The sequence below is a fragment of the Taeniopygia guttata genome, chromosome 14, assembly GCF_048771995.1.
Source record: "Taeniopygia guttata chromosome 14, bTaeGut7.mat, whole genome shotgun sequence".
NCBI classification, from domain to species: domain Eukaryota; kingdom Metazoa; phylum Chordata; class Aves; order Passeriformes; family Estrildidae; genus Taeniopygia; species Taeniopygia guttata.
The window spans coordinates 8,586,065-8,602,362 of NC_133039.1; the positions used below are offsets into that span (position 1 = coordinate 8,586,065).

General features: G+C 42.7%; 1 long non-coding RNA gene across 1 annotated transcript in view; it reads right to left on the reverse strand.

Annotated features, from left to right (window-relative positions):
• The window catches only part of LOC140685089 (uncharacterized), a 62,367-nt gene that overhangs the window by 22,033 nt on the left and 24,036 nt on the right, over positions 1-16,298 (reverse strand). The window contains exon 2 of the long non-coding RNA XR_012058290.1: positions 4,849-4,976. This is a non-coding gene — a long non-coding RNA (uncharacterized lncRNA). The remainder of the gene's footprint in view (positions 1-4,848; positions 4,977-16,298) is intronic.

Consider the following 16,298-nt stretch of genomic DNA (forward strand, 5'->3'; position numbering starts at 1 on the left):
GACTTCAGCACTAGATACCAAACTGCAGTGGAACAGGTTTAGAGACCAAATCTGCAGCTTAACTGCAGGAAGGCTGGTGGAACACAGATCTGACCACAGAACTTTCACCCCTGGAAATCAGTGTAGAGGAGGCCTGGTCAGTAGCTACAGTGTTAATCTGCTTTCAAGTCCTCCAATTCTCTTAATAAACACAAGAGCCTGTCATCATTTTCTTTTCACATGTTGGCATTTCTAATGTGTTGCTTAAAAAGGTCATCTATGTTTGGAGAAAAACAGTTTAATTGATTTTATTATTGCAGGAAAATAGAATAACCACTTGCACCTTTGTTTGCAGATAAAAAACAAAATTAATGGTTGCATACAGCTGAATTAAGCACTTAAAGTTCAGTCTCTACAAAATGCTGACAGTGTAAGCTTAGATCAATACCAAAACAATTTACACTTTAGGAGCACTGGCTCTGGCTATTAACTAGTAATTATGCCAAGTTTGCTGTTGAATTGCTTTAACTGTTTCCAAGGTGTAACTGAATTATGGCAAAACTTGTTAACACTGTCAGAGTGGGACCTCTCAGCACAATCCCAAGCAGACAACACCTTGCACAGTCCCAGCTTTGACCTCTCACACCTCAGATTCTGGGTCTGCTGCACTCTGCAAGTCACTCAGCAGCGTGAAGAAACTTCTCCTGGGTGAGAAACTGCAGCCAACATGAGCCCTTCTTAGCCCCACACTGGCCCTGAGGCAGCACTGAGCTGCTAAAATTTTTCCAATATTTTCACAAGTTGTAGGGAATTGCAACTAAACTTTGGACTTCATCTCCAGACTAGAATCATGATCCTTCCCAGAAAAGAAAGTCTAGAGCTTGGCATTGGCCTCTTGCAGGAAAAAAATTATTTTCCACAGTAAATAAAGTTCCCAACAATAATGTAAAGATACAAACATTGCAAGTTTACTTATAAGCAAAAACAAGGTTTAAAACCCCTTCACATTAAGTTCCCTTTGTGTCCTGCATTTATCCCACAACAGCTGCTGAAATTAATCTTTGTCATGGAAGGATCAGTTTCTCCTTCACATATTACCCATGTGATGATGAAAAATGCAAAAAGAAGTTTTGCCAAAGACCAAGCAGAGCAATGTGTGAGGAAATCTGTTGTTAATCGAGTTGGACCAGCAAGACTAGGAAAAGGAGAGCTAATTGCCTGGCCCAGAGCATGCTCTCTGTCCCCTCTGCCTGGCTTTAAAAAAACTACATTGTCACACTAGTCCTGGAAGCAACTGAGGAGTTAGTTTTAATAATGTTTAAATCAATGAGTACCAAAGACTCACCTGAGTGCACTACAGCATGTTCACACTATCCTCTCCTCTAATTAATGACTCCTGCTGTGGGCTTCACTCCCCTCTGCTTTCCACAATACTCCAACCCAAAAAGCAGCCAACAGTTCATCAATAGACCATGCACATTCAAAAAACATTCATGCACAGTCAAAAAACATATTAGTCTCATACTTGGTGATTATCTCTATAACTATATATTTGGCTTTCTTGTATGAAAAATAAAAACTGATGTGAAGAAACTGCCCCAGCACTTAAGAGTCCTCAGGTCCCTCGCTGACATCTCCCTCAGCTGATCAGTTAACATTACCCACTGCACATGGGGTTTTAACAGCTTATTAAGACCAGCTTTAAACAGAGAAAGGTAGTAGAAGATAAATGGATTGGATGAATATGGCTAAATTAGGCACTACAGATTTTCATCTGCAGAGTTATTCACTTGGTAATTCACTTGCTGAAAAGGGAAAGGAGCTTCAGCCTGTTTGCTGTTTTTAATCAGCCTGGTTTGTTGCCAAACATTATTTGAAGATGGCAGCAAAAGAAAACAAGGTGAGTTCTCACAACACAGCTCAGCTCATAATGTGATGATAATTTTTTAGAGTGGAATGGTGCTTTAGCTATGGGAAACATAATTTTTGAGGATAAATACATTACCCACCTGGGTACCTCAACTTAGACGACTTTCCCTGTACCATCAACAGCAGGAGGGAGTCACAAACAATGCAACAACAGCTGAAGTATTTATTTGCCAGCCTCTTGTACACCCTGTCTGCACCAAGCACCAGGAAACAAAGCTTTTAGCAGATTCCTGTGTTGGACAGCATGAGAACAGTTGAGACTGACAGCACGTAAAATTTTAATTTCTCCTTTTGGCTTCTCCTTCTCCAACTCTTCCTTTTCTATCATCTGTTACATTCATCTATTTGCACCATTTCTGTTTGTTTCAAAAGGCTGCCCTGCCTTTAACAAGTGCCATGGACTTCAGCTGCCTGTCCCACAACACAACACAAACACCCTCAGTGCCTCCAAACCAGCCACTGCTCCTGCCCAAACACATCTCACCTGCCTCCTTCTAGTGCCACTGCACAAAACCATTCCTGCCATTCCCACACATGGCACTTTCCTGGCTACACAGATTAACTTCATCCCTGACTTTATGTACTGATGTTGTTCCACCAAAGCACTCATGAAGATGGGGACATTTGAGTTATGAAGGTGTGACCTTGACCTGCTGAAAGCCTGAGCCCTCCAGACTCCAGTAAGGTCTCAGGCCTGAAAGTGGAGCCTTTTGCCCATCAGATTCAGAATCTCAAGACACAAACATCAGAAAATAATTATGAGTAAAAATTTGCTGGCATGTCTTGAAGTGAAACCATCAATTCTGATTAAATCTCTTTTTTTGCTGCTGATTTTTACCTCCCCTGAAACATATGGCATCTCCTAGCTCTTGTGAAATATTTTGACTGACAATACAGAAGCCAGAGAAATAAGAAAATTGTCTCACCCAAGACTTTTGAAGTCATTTAGTCTGAGGAAAATTTTAGTTATAACCTTCTGATAATTGTAATACACACTTTCCAAGCAGAAATGTCTCAGACATTAAAAAAAAAAAAAAAAAAAAAAAAAGAAAAGAAAAGAAAAGAAAATACACTGTCAAATATGTCAATTTCTTAGGCTGATTTTTTTTCAGAAATCTGATGAGAAAGTGCAAAACCAAGATTGCAAATTCAATAAGAATCCCAAATTCTATCTACTAAATACTATAAATTGGGCACTTACTTGGGCTTCAAAGATAAAAAAAAAAAGAGCGTTTAGACAAGACAGATTAGCTTTGCAAAGGTAGAATTTTTCCATTACATTAAATGATTTGATAAAAGATCAGGTTGTTTATGAAGCAGTAAGCACTTGCCTTCAGCATTTTCTCATCTGCCAAGTGCTGTGACAGAGGCACAGGGCAGGAAGGATGGGCAGGGTGGGAAGAAGGATGGGAAGATGCCATCCATCCACACAGCCCAGCCTCCCATGAGCTGGGCTCTTGTCATCCCACGCTGCTCTGCTGGGTCCCCACTGTGACCATGCTGTGGTGGCACCAGGAGTGACTCAGGGAATGTGACCCATTTGGGCTCAGTCTGCCTCTCTTACCCAGTGCAGACAGACACTGCTTGTCCCACTCACACAGCACTGCTGTCTCTGGAAATTGAGATTTCCCCTTGCTGCTTCCTTTAATCCATTAAGTATTTGACTACTCAAAATCAGCATTAATTCAAAATTTACCTTCTAGGGAGAGGAGGAAGGGGCAATATGCAGAACAACCAGCTCCCACCATTTTATCTTAGCTTCCCAAAGGCTGGGCAGGCTTTGCAATATCCCAAACCCATGAACTATGTGACAGATCATTAAAAAAAAAAAAAAAAAAAAAATACAATTATAGCAAGACACTTGCAAACAGAGGTTAGCCTTAAATACTTTTGGGAAAATAACAACTGCTTTTCAGCACTGGGGAGGGACTTCATTGCTGACCTTTTATTTTTGGAACTGGCAGTGATGATATCACATTTTTGTGGCTGCAAACCTCACTGCAAAGAGCAGACAATAGGTGCATTTTGCTTGTTTTGCTCAACAAATGTTTCTCCTGGCTGGAGAAAGTATATTTGCCCAGGTCAGTGCTGTTCTCCTACTTTTTATTATGCTTTTTCTTCACACATTACTCTCCATCCACCTTACCAGAACTAGGTGGAGGCAGTCCCATCTCTGCATGTAACTGCCATGCAGCTCTGCACATCAAGGAAAAATCATCCCTAGGCAGAGATGCTCCATAAGGGCCCAGCATGAATAAGGCTCCATGATGGGCAGATATTTTTAGGTGACATTTAGGACCTTTCCTGAATGCTGCAGATTTTTAAAATCAGCAAGGCAAGCTCAGGAGGAGGAAGATTGAGCCTGGATCCCCTAGAGGGAAAAATCTTGTGGAGAGAATAATTCATTCACACCTCTTTCTCACTCCCTACCACTGACAAGTTGCCAGAGTCACAAATCCCAGGGAGCTGCTGCCAAGTTGCTCTTTCTTGGGAACAATTTTCGTGGTGGCTGTGGGATAAGCAGCCCCCCTTCCCTGGTGCCAGCCCACCCAGCTGCTTGGAGGGAGCGCAGTATGTGACAAGCAGGGTGCCACAGCCGGCTCTGCAGCAGGGAGCTGTGCCTCTGGGACAGCCTGGCTGCCTGGGCTTCCTCCCAGCAGCTCCTGGCTCTGTCTGCCCTGCTCTGCACAGCGAGATTGGCACCTGTCAGCTCTGACCCTGGCACAGAGGCTGGCCTGATCCCAGCATGCAGGGTGCCATGCTGTCCCTCTGCTGTGCTGCTCCACTGTGGCAGCAGCCTCTCTTCCCAAACACCAAGAGGGCTGCAGCACCACACACCAGCCTGAAATTCCTGTACAGGCTGGGCCCCAGCTCACTGGAACATGCAAGAGCCACAGGAGGCACCAAACCACTTCTGCCCACTCAAGCATCATCCCTTACCTGCCCCAGCTCCCAGCTGTTCTTCCCAGAATCCATCTCCGCTCGAGTGAGGCACTCAGCAGCATCAGATGCCTCAGAAACTGCGGGGTCCATCTGCAGCACCACTGCTGGGGTGGCTCCAGAGGGGTCTGGAAAGAAGAGACACCAGGAGTGCTTGTGTGCTTGAGCTGCACTGGAGACCACCTCTCCCTCCTGGACAGGAGAGCAGCAGGAACAAACTGGAGCACTTGGAGGGCTGGCAGGGCTGAATTTAGGGGCTTCTCACAAAAGGCACATAATAGATGAAATTCATGAGTGATGTACTTCTCCCAAAGTAATTACAAGTTACCCTCAGAGGGTCAGGGTGGCTGTGTTGAGCTGATCATCTACATCTATGTACAGTAAGTGCATAACCTAGGAAGTCAAACCTGTGATCAGCTCAGTTCAGAGATCAGGTAAGTCAGTTCTTGCACAGAACATGTCAAGTACCCAAAGCCTAATTTTTTTTGTTGTTGTTTAACATAAAGGAGGTTTGCTTCCAAAGGAGCAGGTTCATTAGTCATCAAATACACATAGAAAACTTTCTCAATATAAAAAGTCCTGTGCCACATGTATATTTCCCTGCTGCTTTTCCTATGAGGTAATAGATAAGGATTGACTTTGTGAAATTGCTGCAGCAAACTGAGAATGTTTCATGAAGAGAGGAATTCTGCCCAATGCACAGGGAATATGGATGTGTTATGTTACTTGCTGTGCATTACACAGATACACAATATTCATCTCAGTCAGAGCAGCAGCCAGTAAAGCCTTCTAAGTCCAGACTGTTGTGCACACCTGATACAAAAGCCCAGCAAAGCTCATGGCTCACTCCTTATGGAGTCCTGACAGCAAAAAGGGGAGGTGGACAAATGTGTGTAAATAAAGAGGAGGTGAGGGAAAGCAGAGGGTACCAGAGGGCAGGGGGGAAGCAAAAGCCAGCATCAAGAGTATAAGAAGCTCTGTAAGAATCAAGTCTCAATCATCAGCACAATACATGTGTGGAGATGCACAGAAGGGATTAAACTCCAAAAGAGAACAAGAGCAGCATGGCTGTGTGTGAAGATATCACAAAGGGCATGTAGGAACACTTGTAGTGGCTTTAAAACACACCTGACTCTGGGATTTCCCTCCTAAACCACTAAATTGCTACTTATTGCTCTTAGTGCCCACCATATATTTGGCAGTACACAAGAGAGAGCAGTAAAGGCATGAGAAGGGTAACAGCTGCATTCCATGCTTCATCAAACAGTTAATCCATTTTCCTGTGCTCCTAACTGTGTAGGCATCTGAAAAACATCCACAACCACCTTTGTGGGAACTACCTCCTATTCCAAACATGTGCTGCTACAGGGAGCCTCCTTGGCTACACTCCACCTTTCTCTTTTCTGCCACAAGAGCAGAGAGCTACCGAGCCAGCAAATCTCCCCTTTTCCCACCAGCTCCTTCTGCCCAGGAGCAGGGCCTGAGGCATCCCTAGCTGGCTCCTCCACCTGACCTACACCTCCTCTTTACAGGAGAGGGGATTCTGTCTCCATCTGTACTGGGATTTCCAGCTGTACAGGATCTGTACAGGATTTCCAACTCCTGCACAGGAGCTCGAAGACAACATCACCTTGTTTTAAGAACGATGCAGTTGCCCCTCACTTTGGCCTGTTGCTTCCCTGCAGCATCCCAGGTCTCCTCTGGTCACTCTGCCCCACAGCCTGCTGAGGCTCTCAATCTCCAGTTTATTTTGCTTTAAGAGCACATTCTGTGAAGAGATCTGCTGCATGCAAAAATCAGTTTTGTATGGGAATGGAGGTGTGAAAGAACAGCACTGAATAATAACAGCCTGAACAAAGTCCATGCTGACCTACAGCTGACCTTCCTGCTCTCAGTCACACAAGTGAGAAGTCCCTTTGCAAATCCATGCTGAAATACCTCATTTTCCAGGACCCCAAGAAAATATTAAATGTATAAAAAGCAAAATCACCTCCTTTATTTTTTTGTTCCTGCATATGCAGGACATATCCCTTGTGTCTTTGTGAGAGTGTGTAAAAAAGTCTTCATGTGACCCTGGGAGCTTGCTGGCCACGTCAGTGATTCTGTGCTCAGTGCCACAGGCTACCTGACCTGCATTTCAAAGAAACAAAACAGTTTTGTTATTCCAGAAACTCAACTCATTTCAGAGCACTGCACTCACAGCAATCTGTGAGCAGCTCAGCTCCCAGGATAGATGGAAAGTCAGTGGTGCTGTACAAGTGATATGCTGCTTGCTGGTGATGTTAAAATTCTTGTGGAAAACTAAAGAGCAAGACATGCTCAGCAGAAAAAGAACAAAAAAATCCAACCTGATGAAAATTCTGCGTCTCTGCTCTAAATAGTGCTAAAAAGAATTAAAAGCTAACAGTATGGTCTTTTTTCTTCTTTTATGGTCATTTTGCTAACAAATTGCACTGGGAATTCTTCTGTCCAAAATCATCTATACCATCCTTCATCTCTGATTAGCATTCCCAGTTCTACAGATTTCTCATCCATATCTGCTAAGGCCTTTGCAGAAGCATTAGTGTGCAATATGGACCATTCCTTCCAGCAGCTCCTCCCCTCCCTCTCCACCCTCCCTGCTGCTGTCTCAGGATAGGATCTGCTGCAGACTCCTGGTCCTGCTGGGCGCACTCACAGCACAGCCAGCCTCCATCTCCTGCCCAGCCTCTCCCCGTGGCTAAAGATGGACTGAGTGACTGCAGAACACTGCCAAAAAACACCCAAGCTGACACTGCAAGCTTCATATCAGTGCTCCTCTAAAGGCATTTAAATATACATTTATTTATCTCTGTAGGGAAAGGAACACTTTCAAACTTTTCTTCACGCTCTGTGCACCATCCCCTTCCCCGTGTAGCCCCACCAGGTGCAATTAAGACACTGATTAAAAATTAATCCTACATTGTTAGGCTTTCAGGGAATAATTGTTGTTGGGTTTTTTTTAACCTTAAGGTATTATTCGAAGGAATCATTCAGTATTTGCAGGATAAAAGGAATGTAGGTTAAAATTATTTTTTTTCCGTTTCAACATCCTCCACATTCTCATGATCTTTGTGACTTTTGTATAGAAGTTGTCACAAACTTCTCTGGAGGAAGAGCACAGCTAAGGGAGTTCCTTTGTTGAATATTTAGCATTAATTTTGCCGGCATGTTCATTCTAGGATTTGAAGACAGACTTAAAAATCTCTGGTCCAAAAGCAAAACTGAAGCTAGGCATTTAAAATATGAGTGTGAGTATTAGGCAATTACTTTTCCTCAGTTTTCAAAATGTTGCATAAATTGTTAATAACCCCACAGTAAGGAAATAATTTTATCATATATGATTAGCTATTTTCTGAAGGAAATAGCTGATTGAAAAGTACAAATTGACAGAATTCTACTATTTTTCCTCTTTAGAGTTGCAGATCAACATATTCATCTCATCTTCTTCCCTCTCTAATTATCATGCAATGACATGTCTTGAAGAAAATAAATTATATGTGCATTTCTGTGACAAGTGAAGCAATTATCTGACATGTAACTACAAAATACTTGGGAATCCGTAAAGGACAAAAAAACACCCAATAAGAAATCTAGATAGCACCAGTTCTGCATGCTGATAGAGTCTAAAATTAAAAACTGAAAGTCTAGAATAACTGCACAGAATCTACACAGAGAAATGAAAAGCTGAAGAGAGCACAGCCCCATCTCATTTTATGTAATAGTTACTGCCATCCATCCACCAGCACCTGTGACAGCCAGAGCCACAAGTGCTTAGATAGAAGTTACTCATTTTGGAATTCTCATTTCCCTTAAAGGGCTCAGAGGAAGAAGAATAATTCGACAGTTTACAGCAAACTGGCCACATCTTGAACAAAAGTATGCAAACACCATCTTAATTAACACCAGACAATTACCTCTGCTCATCTAACTTCCAAGAGCCTGATAGAGCCTTGGCAAGTTTTCCTAACAATAATGCAATAAATGAATTTATGTCCTGAAGGACTCTAAGCTGCAATGTCACGAAGCCATGAAGATAAATTATGTCCTAACTAATTTTCTGATTTATTATTCCCCCAACTTTGCTCATTTTGTGATGAGAACTCATTTTTCTGTTTGGCAGATAGCTGTGTCAATCTTGTTAATAGCTACTATTACCATCACATGGGCATGTTGGTGAAAACAAGTGTAGTTTCATTCTGACACTGACCTCACAGCACTCCAGTTTTATTACAAACACAAGATCTGTCAGTAACAAAAATTGATACACTTATCCACATATTCTGCTTGTCTGCCACTAGCACTCTATTCATTTTTCTTTTGCAGAAGTTCATCTTTAAGCAAGGGGCAGATTCATAGTTTAAATTACTGTCTTGACACATCATCTGTTGCTTTGTAAATTCGTACAAAGAACATAATTTCCACAGTCTTTAGGAGATAAAGGATTACTGTTAACCATCACTGCAGGCACTGTACTGATCTGAATATAACTTGAACTGTGTAAACCTAAATGGGCTTACAAGTAGCTACTAGAAAGATTTCCTCATTAAACATTCAGAGTGAGAATAATCTGAACTGAGTAACCCCATTTAATGCTAATATGATGCTTTTAGGTGTCAGGACTCAACAGATGGATTTTAGGGTGAGATTTTCCAAATCTCAACTGTCTGAAATTGATGACTTTTTGGTATTTAATGGGAGGCTGTTTATGCCAGTGGTTAGGAAAATACTGAAATTCTGTCCACTCGGCCATTTGAAGTGTCTATATTTAACTGTCTTATTTCTGAACATGATTCTCATTCTAGGTGACCTTGATTTGGTGCTGCTAGGACATATAAATAAATACACACGTCCCTTCAAGGATTTTGTACCTGATTGATGTCTCTCAATTGGCTTCTCACATCCCCAAATACAATTATTTGTGGATGATCTTAGTGATCATTCTTCTTGCCAAGATGTTTGCTTCTGGAAGAAGCCAGCAGAACTGAAGTCAAGCAGACACTTCTGAACTTCTTCTCTGGTGGAATCTCAATTCAGCAGCCAGATTGACTAGACCATGCAGGTCTAGGTTAGGATAGAATTAACATATCAATGCCTAGAAATTCTGGCAACTACTGTAATGCCATCTTTTCATGTACTAAGAAAAAAAAAAAAAAGAAATTAGCTTTTTTGCATTCTCATTTCCTTTACACAAAGGCTATCATACCCCAAGGATTTTCCCACAGCAAAGCTTTGTTGTTTTCTCTTGGCAAGAAAGATCTACTGATTTTTCAAGACCACCAGCAGGTTGTTTGTCAGTCTTTGCAGCAGTCAGGTGAGATTCTGAGAGTATCAGCTGTTAGAAGAGTCTGCATTGCAGGAGCAGGAACAGTCCTGGTAATCTCCTAATGCAGGGAAGCCAAACCAAAGTCACCTTTCCCTGCCATCCCACCTTGTGCAACTCTGCCCAGAGCTTTGGGCTTCATTTTGCATGGTAGAAAAAAAAAATTGTTTACTATTATATACTCTAGGTACCTCAAATGACACAAAATATTCCAATGTCTCAGTGTTTTCTAAGGGAATGAGTCACTTGTTTCTGTAGGGTTTTGATGCAACACAGTCATAGCTGAGCTTGACTATAGGACAGCAATGTCCTCTTGGAGGATACTGGGTGCTCTGCCTCGACTCAATCCATCCAATCTGCCCAGAGGTGTTAGAAAAGGAAAAAAAAAAAAAAAATAAACATGAGAAAAACTTGCAGTTGCTTTCTCAAGAGGCAATATGTGTTTTAAAAAGTTAGTACATTTTATCCCTCAGAGAGAAGGTTTAGTATACTTTTTCCATTTAAATGAGCATAACTAAAACAGCAAACACTACTTTTCTTTTTCCTTAAACAATTTGCTGGTTTACAAGATGCACTTTGCTTGGGCTGTATTTTTGATATATAGCTATGTGGGCAACTTGCTTGTTTTTTCAAAATAATTTTGAAACCTTTCTAATCTTCCACTTTGCCCAGAAGTTGATGTGAGCTGCCTACCAACAGGAGAGAGACAAGAGAAAAGAACGAAACAACAGCCAAAAGTCTGTATTCACTATCATCCCTGTATAACAGTCTCTAAAGTCAAAGAAAGCAGCTAATCATTGGAAGCCCTTCTTTTTCCACAAAGGTATATTAAAATCAACATATGCACATGCAGGCCACTGTGGTAAGTGGGTGATTAACTGCTTTGTGCTAGATTTTGAAGTTGGTACAAAGCATTTTGCCTTCCCCATCTTTGCAATCTATCCTGTTTTACTCTGTCACAAACACCTGCTGTTCAGACAACTGCATTTAAGATGAGCCTAAACATCCAAAGATTGGGCTAAAACACTGTAATATTGGTCTTAAGTTAGAGCCTGAGCCGGGCCCAGGGAAAATGCCATCCCACTGGGGGCACATCACGAGGGCTGGGGGGCTGCAGTGAGGGCACAGGCAGACTGGAGATGGAGAAGCTGCTGGCAGGGCAGGAGCCTCGGGAGGTGACAGAGTCCCAGCAGGCCACAGCAGAAGGACTCCTGAAGAGATGGGTGTGCATTTACACCTAAGGAAAGCCAGGAGGAAACGGGGTGAAAGCATGAGCTGTCTGCACAGCAGTAGTGAACTGCAAAGCCCGTCCATCCTGCAGGATTTGGGATCTCTGGAGGCAGCGGTCGCTGTGGCTCTGGCTCTGCAGGGACAGCTTTTCTGCATGAGGACTGCCACCAGCCACTGAGGGCTGAGACACACAGCTGATCCAAGTGCCCAATGCGACATCTGCCCTGAAGCAAAAGGCATTTTCTCACCTGCCAGGCTCCACAGGGGTGAGCTCCAGCAGGTTTGACACCTCAGGATCACCTCTTAGAATGGACTGAGCAGCTGAACAGAACATCTGTTCTGTTCTTCTCTTGTAGAAGATATTTTGTTGTCTCACTCAGTAGAGATCATGTTAAGCCTGGAATGACTTTTACTGCATCATCTTCTGGATGAAAACTCTTCCATCATGCACTGTATTAAAGACATTATTAACATCCATGGCAGAAACACGGGCTGGGTGACACCTCCTATGTGAAGTTGATTCATGCTTGTGCTAAACCTGGGTCTGGTCCAGCCGACACTGTCAGCTAAGTTACTGCACTGCCAGTTTAATATTTTGCCATCTGCTAACTGAGAGCTCTCCTGCCTGCTGGGTCCCATAAAGACTTTTATTTATTACATTATACATGGCAACATCTGCCACAGGATTCAGCTCAGCTTAGCTTCCTAATTAAACAAACACTACATCTCCTGTACATGATTGAGTCTAACTATTATTTATAAAATCTGAGATAGGTATTTAAAATATATACATTGTCTGTTCCAGATGAATAAATATCCCTCCTACCATTTGGAGAGGGACTGTTAGAATAAGCTTAAGGTTCTCAAACACTCCATTTTACTACAACAAAGCAACCAGAAGTTATTGCACTTGTTACTGTTTTGCTCTTGTTTTATTCCTTAAATTATTCAATTTTACACTAATTAGAAAAATCAGATTATTTCAAATTCTTGTTAGCTCCTCTCCCAAGTACTGTCTGTAAAAGCAGAGGAGAATAAAAGAGGCTTCCTCTGTGTTTGATTTCAGAGAAGAAATCAAACAGGAACATCACACCATCAGGCACCACCAAATGCACCATGAATGCACTGCCCAAGTCCATTTCAAACTTAATTGCAAAGGGAGGAATCCCTGAACAGTATCACTGGCTATACACCTACATCAAGGCTCTCCCATCTGTTCCAGTCACCTGCAGTTAAATCAAACTGAGAGAAAACCTGGATGAAATCCAGGCCTAATGAATTCAGTGGGAATGTCACAAGTTCTTCATGGTTTTTTTTAATCAGTTCTAAAGAAAAAGTTAAAATTTATTTAAACTTTAACCTTTCTTTAATCAATCTCTATTCTTTTAACAGATCTCTTATTTTAAAGATTAAAGGGTATCTACAATTCCAAATATGCCAGCTCTCAAAAAAAAAATAAATCCCAGGTTTAACTTTCAAAAATCAAATGGGCAGTATAGCAGAACTAGAATTACTTTTTCCAGTCTTCCACTCTTTCATCTGAGTTCTTGTTTACTGCATTCAGTTGCAAAAAAACAAAAACCACACCAAACCAGATGAACCAAACCAAATAAACACAAGCCACTACACAAGCCATCTGTAGGGGGGAAAAAAATACTAAAATCCCTTCTTTAGCTCTAATTCTTTAAACATACTTTGATCTTGGTTTCATTTTTAACCAAGTCCAGGTGCCACCAGTGCCTCTGTCACACCAAAGCAGTTCTCTTATTGTCTTTAAAAATTTGGCCTCATTCCTCCTTTAATCAAGAAACAGAAGCCATTTGATTTGCACCCCAATCACAGAAGTGTGCTGGCTGCCAACTCCCCCAGTGCCTTGGGGCAGAAATTCATCCCAAGGAAAATAATTGCTTTATTTATGAAAGCAACATTGATTTTTATTTTTTTTTTCAGTTAAAATCATTGCCTTTACAGTATTTTTGCAAAGTCTGATACCCTAGGAAGTTTTTATGCCTACACTTGGTGTTCAGGACCATGGGCACCCTCGCAGCCACTGCCAGACCAGGATGGAGATCCCCAGGATGGAGATCCCAGCAGTGCAGCTCCCTCAGGGGGCTGATTCAAGGCCACAGTTCCTCTCTGAGGTGCCAAAATAGGCACCTCTACAGCCACAGAAATTAATCAGTAATATAGCACAGGCTGCCAAACCATCAGCTGTTAAATAGCTCCACACCCTGAGCTGGTCAGGAGTGACTTCACACACTGCCCACCCACCTTCACCTCCCAGCATTACACAAAGTCCTTACCTAAGAATATAAAGCTTTACTGTACAACTCCTTCGCTACAACACAAATAAGACAAGAGCATAGTAAACAACTTATTATCTCCATGATCCATAGCACCTATATATGTAACATTTATAAAATTCTTTTTATTTCCAAGCCTGGAAAAAGTGCCATTTCCACATATTCAGATTAAATGAGATGTGCTACATGATATGTTTGATATAACTGCTTTTATTTCATTTTTGAGTGTAATATTTGGATATTTACAGACTAAAGGAAATTATGAATCTTTTTTTCTGTACCCCTGGTACCTGCACAATGAATTATTTATGATTCAATCATCACAAACAGATGACCCCCCAACAACATGTGATCTTTATTATCTCTCTTCTCTGGTTCAAATATTAAGTCTGACATAGCTTTTCTTAAGACCCCTGGCACAAAAAAAGGTGGTGATAAAGAGGCAGAAGCTTAATTATTGCACATGAAAAGATGAACACATCTGCCAGGTGCTGTCAGGACCAACCAGCAAAGATGAGGCTCAAACAGTTGGACATTGGCCCTTGGGATGACAACTCCCATGTGCCCCAGGAGCCTATGGGCACACTGCACACCTCCCCAGGCAGACTTTTAATTTAAAATGCCACTTTCCCACTTCCCCTGTCCTGTTCTGGCCTCAGCCCTGGTTTCAAGGGAATTCCAGGAACTCATGGCATTCAGTGCCAGTGAGAGCCTCCTGCCCCACTCCCCACACCAGGAGCTTCCCCAGGCAGCAAATGATGCTCTGGGAAGGGGGAGAGGACAGAAGGGACTCCTGATGAGAAATTCTCTCTGTCCCAGGCAGGTGCTGAATCGGTGTCTGGAGGCTCTGTGCTCTGAGCCAGCTGAGCTGATGCTGGAGGAACAAGTGCCTGTAAGTTGGCTGTGTTACACTGCCTCTTAACACCTCACACATTGTGGGTGAGCAGGACATTTCAAATACTTGAGGAGATGTTAACAGAATTTGACAATTTGCATCACCCAAAACGTGTGCAGCCCTCAGGAGAGTCCCAAGAAAAGGCTGTTACCGCTCACGCAGAGCCAGAGCGCCTCAGCCAGGAGGGGAATTTATCTCCAGGCCTTGCCACTCAGACACAGACTTCAGCAGGGGAATTGCTGCTCCTGGGTGACATGAGCTGTGCAGCATGTTTGTCAAACTGACAGGCCTCCCCTTCTGTGCAGCTGTTTGCACTGTGCACATTCCAGCTGTGGCTGCTGCAACCACTGAGCCCAGCCGAACCTAATCCCAGCCTTCCCGCGTGATTCCCACTGACACAGCAAGCCCTTCTTCATGCTGCATAATTCCTGGGGCTCCTGGGTCAGTTCCCAATTCAGTCAGGAACATATCCCTGGTGTTTCCTAACCTTGTCAAAGGGAACAGCTCGTTTCTGTTCAGAACTATTGTGGCTTAACCTCAGCTGGCAACTAAGAACCTCACAGCTGCTCGCTCACTCTCCCACATGGATCGGGGTGAGAGCTGAAGAACTACAGTGAGAAAGCTCATGGGTTGAGATTAGGACAGTTCAACAGGTAAAGCAAGAGCTGCACACACAGGCAAAGCAGGAGGAGGAATTCATTCACCACTGGCTATGGGCAGGAATTCATTCACCACTGGCCATGTGCAGGCAGGAGTTCAGGAGAGCAGGGCTCCATCACTGCTGATGGTGTCCTGGAAGGAGAAATGCCATCCCTCCAAATGTGTGTGTGCTGCTTGTCCCCCTCCTTCCCCAGCTTTATACACTGAGCACAACATCCTGAGGTCTGGAACATCCCTTGGGTCACTTGGGCTCAGCTGTCCCAGCTGTGTCCCCTCCGTGCTCCTCACTGTGGGGTGAGGAGTAAAAAGGCCTTGGCTCTGTGCTGACCAGAAATAAACAAAACATCTCAGAGTTATCAACACTGTTTCCAGCACAAATCCAAAACACAGCCCCTTATCAGCAACTGTGAAGGAAACCAATTCTGTGCAGCCAAAACCAGCACAGGGATCACTGCTGGGAGATGACTGTTGACAGGATTTTCCTCTCCTCACAGGAAGACAATTCCAAGAAGGTACATGCACAGTTTATTTTAATTATCTCCTACAGAAAGCATGAGAGTTTTCTGTGCAGTTGTACAAAATTCTAGTCATTGCACAAAGAATTTTCTCCATGTAATAGACTCCTATTTTTTGCAGTGGGTGGGGAGGGGGGCATTTACAGTCAGTAGAGGTTTTTCACAGAAATTCCCTCAACTGTAGCTGTACTAAATTCCTTTTGGTTCAAATAATTGAACTGAATTCCCAAACCCCTCTCTGACCCAAAGAGCCCTAAATCTGTACCATTCTGCACTTTTCAACCACAGATTTCCTTGAAAGCACCGACCTAGTTTTTTTTTTGCCAAAATACTAAATAAGAGTGAAAATAGAAGAAACAATTCTATCAAAAAACATACTGTAAGTAACTGCTGGGACTTTCACTTCTGAAGTCATGCAGACTGCAACTCCAAAAAATGACAAGTGAAACTTCAGTCTATTGAAGAGAAAATTGGCAAGAATAACAAAGTTCTCCCTGAAATGGCTG